This window comes from Falco rusticolus, chromosome 4, assembly GCF_015220075.1.
Source record: "Falco rusticolus isolate bFalRus1 chromosome 4, bFalRus1.pri, whole genome shotgun sequence".
Classification (NCBI taxonomy): Eukaryota; Metazoa; Chordata; class Aves; order Falconiformes; family Falconidae; genus Falco; species Falco rusticolus.
Window position 1 is genome coordinate 49,400,926 of NC_051190.1, and position 12,447 is coordinate 49,413,372.

General features: G+C 52.4%; 1 protein-coding gene across 22 annotated transcripts in view; it reads right to left on the reverse strand.

The window, feature by feature from the left end:
* PTPRS (protein tyrosine phosphatase receptor type S) overlaps positions 1 to 12,447 on the reverse strand; it is a 162,694-nt gene that overhangs the window by 129,586 nt on the left and 20,661 nt on the right. The window contains exon 1 of one of the 22 annotated variants that reach the window (XM_037384776.1): positions 6,860 to 6,957. The exons of the other annotated variants lie outside the window; for them this stretch is intronic. The gene's annotated coding sequence lies outside the window, so the exon portion shown is untranslated. Of the gene's footprint in view, positions 1 to 6,859; positions 6,958 to 12,447 lie in introns of those variants that run through there. 22 annotated transcript variants of the gene reach the window in all.

The window sequence follows — 12,447 nt, forward strand, 5'->3', positions numbered from 1 at the left end:
TCCTTCAGCTCAAACCCAAAGTTTCCTTCATTACAGATTAATTTCCTGCTCCTCCCCACCCCCAATTTTCTTGAATTCTGCTGGAAAGAGGGAAAAAAATCACCCAGAAGGGCTTATTTTACAACACGAGCACGAAGCTCCCTGCCTGGCTGGGGCCTTGCCTCCGCTGTACATTGCCCGTGTCTGGCAGGAGGAAAGGAGCTGTGTGCGGGGCGGCTGGACATCCCTCCCCACGCGAAACAAACCCAGTCCTGAACAAAACCAACGTTTATGACGCACTTGTGTGCACGTGTAGCCCCCAAAACATGAATCAAAGGCCTGAAAGTGCCTCCTGGAGAGCCAACTTCCCTGCAGCAGCATTTCCAGGAGGCAAAGCCAGCAGACGTTAAATTTTCTGGGCAGTTTTTACACGTGGACTTGATCCTCAAACACGGTGCTGGTCGGAGATTGGATTTCACTGTGGCTATTCCTCGAGGTCCCCATTTCGGCCAGTTCCCAGCAGTTCTCACCACTATGCAAACCCTCCTGCTCTCGAAGGCAGGCAAGCAACAGGGTATTTCCACCCACGCATGGACACTGGCTGGCAGAGCACTCCGGGGAAGGACCATGCGATGCATCCCGGCGACATCCCCAGGAGGCTGGTCCTACTCCAAGAAAAATAGCAATTTTTCCCTTTCCAAACCATAGCGTATTGAAGCATCTGCCCTCAGGGGAGGCTTTTAGAAAACAGGATTTTCCTTTCTACTCCTTCACTCAATGAGATGGGGCAGAAGATATCCCACATCCCCCTCCTCCTCCGGCTCAAAAGCTGTTGATTCCCAGTGCAGCCCATTTGGTGACCATGGGGAAAGACGGATGGACAGGGACATGCAACTACCCAGATCCTGTAACAGAGCATGGGGAGAAGCTGCTGCGCGCTTCCTTAAGTAAAGGATGAAGTTTTAATTTTAGCTGATCTCTGGGGAGAGAAGGTTATTGAATCCATAGGAAGCAACAGGGAATGAACTAAGTGACCCTGAGGCCAGGCGCAAGCCAGCAGAATTCCCAAGGGTTACAAAGCTGGAGGGACAGACCAGCACCAGATTTGCTGTGGATTTTTTTCATCCCCTGCTTCAGACACACACACATTTCCCTTGTGCTGCCTTACAGAGCAGACAAATGTAATTTCTTTGGGAAAACTGGAAAGACTATTTTCTTCCCAAACCTTCCTCCTCTCCAAATCCTCCCCCCCTGCAGCTTGCAGAAAAGTGCCCCTAATCCCCAAATTCTCTCTCTACCTGCAGCAAGAGCTGAAACCCTACCCATCCCCTCCCCCAGCCCTCCAACCACACTAATCCATCAAATTCCCTGGGCTAGCAGCCCACCCCCAGCCCCGACAGCAGCAATCCTGGCACCAGATGTCCACTGACAAAGGCAGCACCAAGCATCAAAAAGCAGTCGCCCCATCACTCCTGTCCCGTTGGGGCCCCTGGGCAAAAAAAGAGTTTAAAGCGCAACAACCCACCTGCGCAAGCAAGCATCCTTCTGCTGCTGCACACCCCGGGCGCCAGTGAGGGGCCACGGCAATGCAACTCTAACCGCATCTGAGCCCACCGAAGGGTTACAATTCCCCCTCTTGGATCAGGGATTTAAAACAGGGGTCAGTGATGGAAAATAAAAGGGATTGTATTTAAAAAAAAATAATCAAACCCAAGCAAGACATCTGTGCTCTGTCCACACAACGGCTGAAGCAGCATTAGCAACGACTTTGTTTAAATATGACTGTTGCAAGCCTCTTCCCAGCATCCTCCTCACTGCCTGCCAGAAGGATTTTGCTAGCCAAACCATGCTCCAGATTAGCCATCTGGATTATCTGTATTTGCTAAACCCAACCGCAACACCGGCCTTTAAAACAACACACCCATCTCCAGGGATTTGTTCATAGAAAGAAAAGGGGAGGGGGGATATTCTCCACTCCACATATTCAGTACCTTTTCAAATGCACTGATTTTTTACCCTTTCTTCCCTTTTCCTTCATTTGTGGGGGTTTGGTACTATTGCTTCCAGAATTAGAGCATGCTACTTACATCAGCCTCCTCTGTCAAGTCCCACTGGGCAGTTGACAGCCTCAACCCCCCATCCTTATCTCACAAATGCAATTTCAAGCTTTCCTACATTTCCTGCAGAGAAATGGGAGAAGCAACATGCCAGCCAGCACAGACCGTCCCAGCACCGCGCAGGAGGGTCAGGCTGTGTGTGCAACAGCACCGCCTGAAACCCATCCCGAAAAAAACCTGTGTTAGTGGAGCTAGCCCATGAGCAAAACCCAGCTCCCTGCCGCATGAGAGCAATGCCCTGTTTCTACAACTAATTAATTGCAACAATCTCCCCGGTTGGCTTTTGAAATGGCTCCAGCTAATGGTTTCCCCGATTTGTACGGGATGAGCACCTCTCCTCCCTCCCATACCGGAGCATCCCTGTGCCGTGGGGACAGCCCCTGCGCTCCCCAGCCACCCACACTCCCACCTCTGCTGCACACAGGGACCTGACACGACAAATCCTCCCAAGGTTGGAGGTACCGAGGCTGGGGGGAAATTTGAACTGTCATTTTCCCTACTACACCCAGCTTTAGTGCTGCTGTTACAGCATCATTTTATTTATGGTATTACTCCTGTCATTATAACGATCCTACATAAATTCCAAATACCGATTCCGTAACAATACTTGCTGCTATTATAATAATGATTCCATCTGAATGGCACAGGTGCCATTATCAGAAAATCTGTTTGTAGTAGAGAATCAGCTGTAAAAAGAGGCATTACGCCCAAATGAACTATTTTAGAATTACCATAAACAAGGGGCTAGCCTCAGTTCCCTCAGCTGCAACGCACTGCTTCCTGCCTGGCTGTAAATAGTGAGTCAAAATCAGCAGGTAAGTCATCCCGCAGCCTGGGAGCTGATGCTGGAACCAAGCACCTTGTGGCTTCCTCACATGAGTAAAACCCACCTCTGCACAGATTTTAATGAAGAATTCTCGCAATGCACTTACTAAGTGCTAACGAGAGCACTAACCGGTATAGGGAGAAATTGAAACACACCCTTACAAATCCATAAAAGAGTTATCCATAACTAGACAGGAAAGGCAGAACAGCTTCTTTAAAAACCTGAACTCACCCAAGCACGTGTCAGCTCATACAAAATTAAGGCAGCAGTCACTTTGGAAATGACAGAAGATGCACAGGAAAAATAAAGGTGTTGCAGGGTTCACTTTGATAGGTCTCCATCCCTGCATCAGCCCCTGCACGTTCACAGCTCCCAGGTGCCTCCTGATGCAGAAGGCTTCACCTACTGCAACAGTTATTAACTCCTACAAAATAGTTCTGGAAGGGCAGCTACTCCTTCAAAGAGAGCATCCAACAGATGTTTTCCCACCATCAGCATTCAAACAAACACGGTGTCTCACATTCCGCAGTCCTTAATTTTACCAGTTCATTCTTCACACCTGCAAACACAGCATGAAATAAATTCAAATGCAACAAGATTACACTTCCCTGGTGCCACAGGATGCACTGCAATCTCTGCCGAGTCCAACAGCCAAGCCTTGCATGGGAATAAAACATACTTGGGGTTCAAAAACTCTTCAAACAGAGGGCAGAGGAAGGCTTGGGGGGAATGGTAATGGGATCGAGTGCCTTTCATCTCCAGGTGACTGGTTAAAAATTCAGCCCAGGTGAGCAGCATCTACAAAGTCATTACTACACAACGACTGCACAAAAGCCAGCATGAAATGAGTAAGTGGCTTCAATCCAGCTCTTCGTGGACCAGTGTCAGACAACTTGTCACTCTGACACCTGGCACCATGGGACAGACCCTGAAAAGACACCAAGGACAGGATTATGCAACCTCAGTTTTCTCCTTTACAGGTAGCTGGGTGACACTGGCACTGCTGCTCTTTTTTGGCCTGTGCCCACACGCAGCAGACAGGGACGCTAGAGCCAAAAACAGAGATACCGGCTCTATTCCTGGCATCGCTGCTGACCTGCCGCATGAGCCTGGGCAAGCCTCGCTACTGCTTCTGCCTCGTCTCTTTTTGGCTGAACGATCCAACCCCTGGCACTTCAGCGCTTTTCACTGGTCAACCCTAAAACACTTTACGGAAAGAAGTTATGCATTGCTATTCCCATTTTACAGACAAGGAAGCTAGCAGATTGCCATTTCCCCAAGGCTGTTTTTCTGGCACGCTCCTTAGAGATTAAATCTAGAGAAATAGCTTTGCCTTACAAGAATCTGTACCCACAGGCCAGATTCAACAGCTAGGGTAAAGAGGGTGTTTGAAACTTGCTGTGATCAAGGTTAAGAAACATAATAAAATACCATATCCTGCTTTTCCAGCTCTGCAGCGTAATGAGGGATTTCCTCATATACCTGCTGCAACTGTCACCTTTGCAGGAATTTAGTACCTAATACTAAATTCACTCTCTGTCTGCACACTGAACCATCAGATGGTTTATTTTGGTACCTCTACCTCCCCCAAAAAATGGTACACATCTCTTCCATGTCAGAAGTGTAATTGGGCCTTCTCTGGTTTCGACAACGTTGAAAAACTACTGCTTTGACTTTGGCTGCAGGAGGAGGTTGCAGAGCAGCTGGATGGCAGAGCAGGAGCCCTGACGTTCCTGCACTCCCTTGTTCCCACTCCGACAGGCTTTGGACTTGGAACAAGCGTACGCACTTCTCCCAGAGACGATGCACCTCTTCCTGCACTAGGGATCAACGACACAATCCACAGATGATAAAAGATAACGATACTTTCTGTTCTACTTGCCAGGTTCTTGGAACAGTAACACGAAAGGATGGTGAGCATTACAGTTTTTACCCAGGGATGAAAAGCAGAAGAGGGAAGCGCAGCCTGGGAGCTGCCACCCTCTGTGCAGCCCCTCCTCCAGCTCAGTCACAGGTGCAGGACCACCTCATTTAGCCAGAGCTGCCATCTGAGCAAGCCTTACTCACCATCTCCAAGCCCCCAACCCAACACATTCCTCCGCAAGAAGTGAGGGGGTGGCCTGAAAGGCACCAATCAACTCCAGACGCTCATTACGTTAGAGAAAACGCAAATCACGAAGAAACTGTTAAAATAGCTCAATTAGCTCAAACGCAGATTTTTCACTTCCTCCTTTTGGTGAAAAAAAAAAAAAAAACCAAACCCACCACCAACCCAAACCCTAACCAACAGTGTAAGTCTGTAAATAAATATTAGCCTTGTAAAACACCAGGGCTGACACGCACCTCTGCAGCCAGAAACAGACCAGCAGTGGATTACTGACGCACACCCAACAAACACCAAGCTAGTTATGAGAGAAGAACAATTTCCCAGCGCAGGTGGTTTGTTATTCTCAGAAAGTCTCTTTTCAACAGATGTTCCTCTTTTCCACGTGTGGCAATCCCAGCATACTAGAATTTGTGATCTCTTCTCTGTTAAGTGACGTTTTCAGGAAAAGGGAAATTAAAGAATAGCAAGATGCAGCTAAACAAAGCACAGGCTAGAGAACGCTTTTTTTTTTTAAGAGAGGAACCATAATGTTAACACTAGAAACTGCTTTTCATGTATAGTAATGATCAACTTAATCTTTAATTTTTTTTCCTTAACTGCAGGAGAGTCCTCTGCCAACAAACAATATAAATTTAAATTTAATTTCAACTGTTCCTTTAACTGCCTTGAGTCAGACCAGCTGCTGCAAATTCAAAGTTAGAGCCTTGATGTAAAAGTTACCTGCAACATAGAAGTATTTTGCCTTTGCAGAGTGAGAAAGAAATCATAAAGGGATAAAATATGTCCATTTCTCAGGAAAGTTCTAGCTACACGGTTCCCGTAACAAAATGCAGCATTTCTTTTTCTTCTCTTATGTTTCTAAAATTATGCATTTTAGAAAAATCTGCATCTTGAGCTTGAGCAGTAATGTAATGGCTAGCAAGCAAGTCACATAGAACAGAGAAAGCCAGTTATATTTTAATCCTGGGAACCAAGCACAGCAGTTGTGCAATGTTTACAGTGAATAAATTCTGTACGTTACTCAAACGCCCAAAGCCCGAGTCCAGCCCCGAGCTGTGGAGAGCATCCTGCAGGCGACTGCTGCGGACCAGAGCTACCTTTCACTCATTAAAAAATAAAAGGCATTTTCCAGTATGAAAAAAAAAAACAACCAAAAGGTAGTAAAAGGGGTAACTTGAAGAAAAAGTATGAGCTGGCGAGCCGGCCCTCTGCAACGCGGCGAGCGCTCCCCGCACAGCCGGGGATGGGGGGCTGCACTCGGTGTCCTGTTCCGCAGCAACTCTCTGCCAGGAGCCCCGGGCTGGGGGAGGGGGAGAGGGGGAGGGGAGGGGGGGGGGGGGGAGAAGGAGGGAGAAAGAGGAGGAGGAGAAGGGGGTCCCTGCGCATCGCGGCCCCAGCCCCAGCCGCGCTCCCCTCCACCCAAGCAGCGCTCCCCATTGCCCCCCAGCTCACAGGCCAGGCCCGGCCCGGCCCCGCGCAGCCGCTCAGAACCGGGTGCCTCCACACGCATCCATCAGTGCGACCCGGCCCCGCCACCCCCGGCCCGGCCGCCCCCCCCCCCCCCCCCCCGGCCGCCCCCGCCGCTCCCCCAGGCCGCGGGCCCGTCCCACACGGGGCGCCGGGAGGGCCGGGCCGGGCGGGATGCTCCCCGCAGGAAGGCGCTCCGGCGGGGCAGGGGGGGGGGGCGTGGAGGGGTGTGCTTCCCCTTCTTAAAAATGAGTACAAAAATAAAATTTTAAATCAAACCGACTGTGCGGAGTCTGGTGCCGGCGGGGCTACGGGCCGGCCCCGGGCCGAGGGGACCCCCGGGAACGCGGGGCAGGCACTTACCGGGAGGGGCCCGGCCGTCCCACCCGCGCCGCCCTCGGCGCCTACGGACCCACGGGCGCCGCGACCCCGCCGAGGAGCCCCGCCGCGGCCCGGGCGGGGGGAGGCGGGGCCGGGGCGGGGCCGGGCCGCGGGGCCCACCCGCACCGGGGGAGCGGGGCCGGGGGAGGCGCCGGGGGGGCGGCCCGCCAGGCCCGGCCGGTGCCCCCCTCAGAGCGCCCGGCCACGGGGTCACTCACAGCCCGGCCCCGCACTCCTCACCCGGTGCCCCCGGAGCTGAGCCTTTGGGGTGCCCCCGCCTCCGGCCTGGCCCCGGGGTCACCCCAGCCTGGTCGTTCAGGCTCTCCCGGAGCCTGCCCTTGGGTCCTGCCTGGGCTTTGGGGTCCATCCCCGCGTGCCTGGGCCCTTTGGGGTCCATCCCCCCATGCCTGGGATCGCTGGGGTCCTTGCCCCCCCCCCCAGCCCACACAGTGCTCCCCCAAAAAAGAAGCAAGAGAAGTTCCCGTCCCCCCTCCAACCGGGGCGCACCGCCGCTCCCCCCAGCACCCCCAGCCATGCCACCGCTGGCAGCGCCTGCCCGATGGGGAAACTGAGGCAGCACAGCCAGCACATGCACCCCATCCCCTCCAGCCAGCAGCACCCGGGGGGTCTACCCTCAGCAGACGCCACCCAAGCAGGAGCTGGGGCTCCCCCTGAGCCCCCCAGACCCCAGGCACAGCGCAAAATTCGGAGCACGGGGCAACCTGGAGGGGCCGCATGCCGGCCCGGCGCAGAGCCAAAAGGGAAGGGGCAGCCAGGATAACCCCCGCCCTGGGATTTTTGGCAATACAAAGCCCAGCACCACTCATCGGGTTCTGGCTACCTTGGGCGGGGCTCTAGGATCAGAGAAACTCTCACCTCCCAACACTTTAAAAAAAATAAAAAAAGAAAGAAAAGAAAACCCAACAACAAAAGGCACAACCTTCTTCATTTATTTTTCATGGAACTCTACAGACGTGCAAAGCTCTCGCAGCCATCTGTAAAGAGAGAAGGTAATTCCTAGCCTGAGGACTTCATAGTTTAAATAAGATATAAACGCTGCAAGAGAGGACAGTGAAGAGGAAGGCGAGAGGGGTTTGCAACAAAAGGGTTTCTTCAGCGAGAGATTAGGATATCACCATTCTATGTATACATCTTTGCATTGACTCTATATAGGATTTCAGAGTAGCTCTGTTATCTCTGGGCAGGAACAAAACACTCTGTACTTGCTCTCTTCCAAATAACACCAAGAAGCTGGAACCAAACAAAACAAAACAAAAATCACAACAAAATTCCTTCTCCTCTCGATTTTGCCTTTTTTTTTTTTTCCCCACCCCCACCACCCACCACAGAGAGATATTTTGCTTTTGGGGGTTTTGGGGGTTGGTTGGTTGGGGGGGGGTGTCTGTTGTTTTTTTTCTTTTTTTTTAAAGCTCAGGGTTGAAAATCCTTGGTCACTTGGGAATTCTCCAAGCCAGCGACTGTAGCAGGGCAGAGCGCAGAGAGGCTCTTGGCTGGCCCCAGCGCAGAGGGCTGTGCTGGAGCATGTGCCTGGGAGAAGGAGGGGGGGATGCAGGGGGCAAAGGAGGCCACATACATTTTTAGATGAAAAAAAACCCACCAAAAAAAAAAAAAAAAAAAGAGAAGAAAAAAAAAGCACCACCAAGGCCTGCCTGGCGCGCACGCCAGCTCTGGGGGCTGGGAGCGGGGGAGCGCGAGGAGGAGAAAGGCTGGGTGGATGGAAGTGAGGATCCAGATTGAAAACAGATGGGATTTTTCTTGCCAACCTGACATCCGAGACCGCGGGAGGCGGGGTAAAACTTCCCCTTCGGAGAGGCTGGCAGCCAAGAGATATGGGGGGGACGGGGTGACCCCAAAAAAATCCCAGTTTGGTTTAAAATACCTTCTCGCTCCCTCTCGCTGGGGCTGCAGGGCTGGCAGAGAGGCCCCCACTGGAGCTGGGTTGTTTTTAATACTTTGAGAGGTTTGATTTTACCATTAAGTGTCTGATTCATCTGTTCCTGCCTGCTGGAGCTAAGCCCAGCCTGGCAGCTAATACTTGCCCCTAAGCGACATTTTAGGGGCATTTTGCACCCTCACAGATCTCTCTGGATACACACAGGAGAGAAACCTGCATCCATGCACTGCGATGACCCCGCACACACCTTCGCCCTCCCGCATGGCACACATCAACCTGCAGCTAAACACGGGCCACAGCCTCTGCCCAGGGACGAGCTGGCACCGGCAAACCCGAGCCCTGCAAAGATCCACATTGCCACGTAAAGGAGGCACCACAAACCGTGGGAGGACCTCAACATCTCCTGGCACAGCCCTGGGCACCTGAGCTGGCAGACCCCAGAAGCCCAAGCTGCCCAGGTTTTAAAAAGCTGCAAACAAATGATGCCACAACCCTGAAGTGACGTAGCGGCAATGCACCCGGGAGGAAATCTGTGGTTGAAGCAGCTGCCGCTTGGAGTCGCGTCTCCCACTTCACCCCTCCATCCACGCACTCCACACTTCAGTTGCAAGAGGCACCGGCTGGTGCAGATCCCACCTGGTCCGCAACAGAGGTGGCACAGGGGTCCCTGGTGACATGGGGACACAGTTGCCACACAAGTCCCTGTGCTGAGCACTGCATTTTGGAATAAAGATTGCCGCAGGAGAGCAAAAGGCTCAGGGTGTGCGTAAGCTGCTACCCGACATACATCAAGCGACTGGCAAAGCCATCCCTCTGGCAGAGCATGGGCATCCTCCCCAGCCTGGCAGGGATGTGGGGTCCGTGGCCCCCTCCCCAGGATTTCACAACTACTTTACAAACCAGAAACAAAAAGTTAATGGTGTGGGCTTGACCACATATTTTCCAGGGGCTCTGGGAGACTGGCTCTCCGCAAGCCAGCTAACACACACTCTTTTCATTCAGCGCTTTAAATACCCAATTGTGTCTGTTTTCAGCACGCTCATTTTTAGCATTTTAATGATATGGTCCCCGGCTCTCACCCTCCTTGGATTGGCCGCAGCATGGGGTTTTTTCTTCTTTCTTTTCTTTTTTTTTTTTTCTTTCTCCTTTTTAACATCTTGCAGAGCATGAGGGGAAGGGGAAGGGGGTTAGCAAGAGGTCACACATTTCTCCTAATCCAAGTGTTTTTCCAGCAGGCAGAGGGTCCTGCCGGGGACAAAGGAAAACCAGCCCCTTCGGCTGCCTGTTGGCTGCAAGTGCTGCACCTTCTGCTGGGGGTCCCCAGCGCAGGACGGGCACGCTGCCCTCGCTGGCGCGCTTCAGGAAGGTGCACGATCCAGGCACACTTCCCACGAGAGACAGTGACCCACCCCCACACCACGGCACAGCCAAACCCTCACTCACCACAACCCTCCCTGGAAGAAAGGGATTGGGGTTTTCCACTGCAATCGCTTTCCCTTTTTCCCCTGTGGCCAGAACCTTCCCCCAGCCCCATCGGCAGGATTTTGCTTGGCTGCACCGCTCTGCTTGCAGCTGGGCAGAAGACCCCATTTGCAGGCAGGACCCATCACAGAGCATGGATCGCAGCGCGGGCACAGCACCGGCTCCCAGGGTCGCACTCAGGCAACCCGGGTGCCTGCACCCACCTCATGTCCCCCCACTCACGGCCTTGGCCTGTTAGAGCAGCTCTGATTATTCCACTGGAAAGCTCCCAAAGAGACTTTGGACGTGTTAGAGCCCAGAACAAAGACTCCACCAGGAACTACAGGGAGCCCTGAGACACAAAAGCACCACGGGACCCCCAAATCCCATGACCTGGGGCTGTCCCAGGAGCCTCCCTGGATGTGGCACCACACTGTACCACCATGCTGTACCACCTCCCCGGCACAAAGCAGCCCTAAACCTATATGGCAGCTGCTGATTTCAAACAGCCGGCTGCAAAACTAACCCCAGCTTCCCCACCAGCTCTCAAGCCACTCGCTATGCTGCCTGGAGTGCCCATGGAGAGGTGCTGGCTTGGCCCTGGGTACACGGAGGTCTGTCTTGCTCTGCATCACGGGCAGCCATCACTGCACTGACACAGCAAAGCTGCTTCAGGTTCAGGGCCAACCCAACCCTGCTCCTAAATGAGCCTGAGCACCCCGCGCATCCCGGTTGTGCAGACAGAGCCGAGGAGGCAGCAGGAAACGTGCGACGGCACCAGAGAAGAACCAAAATTGCAGGTCCTACCTCCATCCCTTAGCTAACATCACCATTCCCCCCCTTCCTCAAGCACACTCAGCCCTACTTGCTTGTGCACGTGCTGCTGTCACCCAGCTCTTGGCCAAGGCCAGCCCTGAGGAATGTCTTTTTCCCCCATCCTCACCACACCACATCAATATTCAGCATTTTCCCCATCCCCTCTCCCCAAACACATCACACCCTTCTTCACCCTTCGCGGAGTGCTTCGACATCAGCCACTCAGCAGATATATTTTTTTTTTCCACCAAGTAATATCGAAATGATATTTATTAAATTTGCTCTCTAAGTCCCTCAATCTGCTCCATAATACAGTGAATCTGCGAGGTGGTTTCACTGATCCCGCCTCAATGAGACCAGATTAACAGAGATGATCCCGGCTTTGCGGCTCCCTCGTCCCGGGGAGGGTCAGAGGTTGTGTAGAGAGGCAAAACCTGCTGGCAGCGCCGCACCAGAGGAAATCATGTGGCCTCTGAACATGATTTCTGAGGTTAATTCCAGGTGGGAAGGAGGGAGCACTCAAGAGTGGACACGCAGCAACTTTTCAGTCTTCAGAAAACCCGTTTGGCTGTTTATTTCAGCCTCTTTTGCTATTATCTCCCTCCTCAAGTGCATTGATTGCACCTGCCCCCACCCTGCTCCCCAGCAAGAAGCCCATTAAATCTAAAGTTAGCTCCAGAAACGTTCATCAGATCCATTATCTCTGCATTCAGCTAAATTATGAAAATCATTACGATAAGGAGGCATGGAGCCTATTAGTTTCCTGGAGAGGATGCTTTACAATTTTTTTCCTTCTGCTTCCACATTTAATTACCTGAACTTTCATAGTATTTAATTCCATTTATTAAACCTTTAATATATAAAAACCAAAATAACAACAACAAAACCCACTGCTGGTTGCCTTTAGGAAGAGCCCAGAGCCAGGGCATGGAGCAGCCTCTGCTTCCCCCATCCCCTTCCCTGCTCAGGTTGCATCCTGCAGCCACACACGGACCCTCGCCAGTGAGCTGCAACTGTGCTCATGCAGGATGCATCCATTAATTACAAAATTAAGGATATGGCCTGGGGTCCATGCAAAGGGAAAGGGAGCAGTGCCAGGCCAGGGTCCTCCCATGGGGTCCCCCCAGCCGGGCTGGCCCCCAAGCCAGCTGCCGAGAGCTTTGCTACAACCTGGAGGAAGGACACCAAAAGCAGCAGGGTTGTGGAAATTCAGTTTTTATTTTTTTTTCTAAAATTGCAGGAGCACAGTTTAATCCGCAATGCCACCACACCCAGAAAGCCCTCACAGGGCCAGTATTCCCACAGGTACACACACAGGGATCCTTGCTTGGTTATTGGTGTTATTTTTTTCGGACAGATGCTATTTTAGGACACGGAT